This window comes from Aplysia californica, unplaced genomic scaffold (assembly GCF_000002075.1).
Source record: "Aplysia californica isolate F4 #8 unplaced genomic scaffold, AplCal3.0 scaffold01192, whole genome shotgun sequence".
Classification (NCBI taxonomy): domain Eukaryota; kingdom Metazoa; phylum Mollusca; class Gastropoda; order Aplysiida; family Aplysiidae; genus Aplysia; species Aplysia californica.
The window spans coordinates 45,295-45,855 of record NW_004798462.1 but is presented as its reverse complement, the minus strand read 5'-3'; positions in this window follow the sequence as shown (position 1 = coordinate 45,855).

Genomic DNA, 561 nt, shown 5'->3' with positions numbered 1-561 from the left:
CCGACGCTTCTGTCTCTGTAATTTTAGAAAATCCGGAAGTGATATTTCGCGAGGCGCATTTTGTTTTGAGAGCAAAGATCTAGCCCTTCTAATTTTTTGCATCTCTTAAGATTTATTGCCCCTTTCCAGTAGAGTAGTAGGCCAATGACTTTTAGTTGATATTAAAACACCGATCATTCCTTTCATCGAAAGGGGGCCCTGCTAGCCTAGTATTATATAAGTTGAAAGACGCCCTTTCAGTTAACAATTCTGGTCTGGTTAACCGGTTTACGGTTTGTTTTTTCCTCTGTAAGAGGATGGGAAGATAGTTCAGTGTGAAATGTAGCGCCGTTTTCACTTTGTTGAAACATATATATTGGTTATGTTTGTTCAACTAGTTTAAGTTAAGTGAAACACGTGGATACAATAATGGTCATTCAGTGCTGGAGAAAAAGGAAGACAGACAGAAACAACAGAGGGAAAGTACAGCTTGCACGAGAGTTTGTGGTCGAAAAGACTTTTTGTTTTCAAAAGATAGTGGGGCGTTTGAGATGTTATGCTAGGCTGCAGGAGAACGGGGGG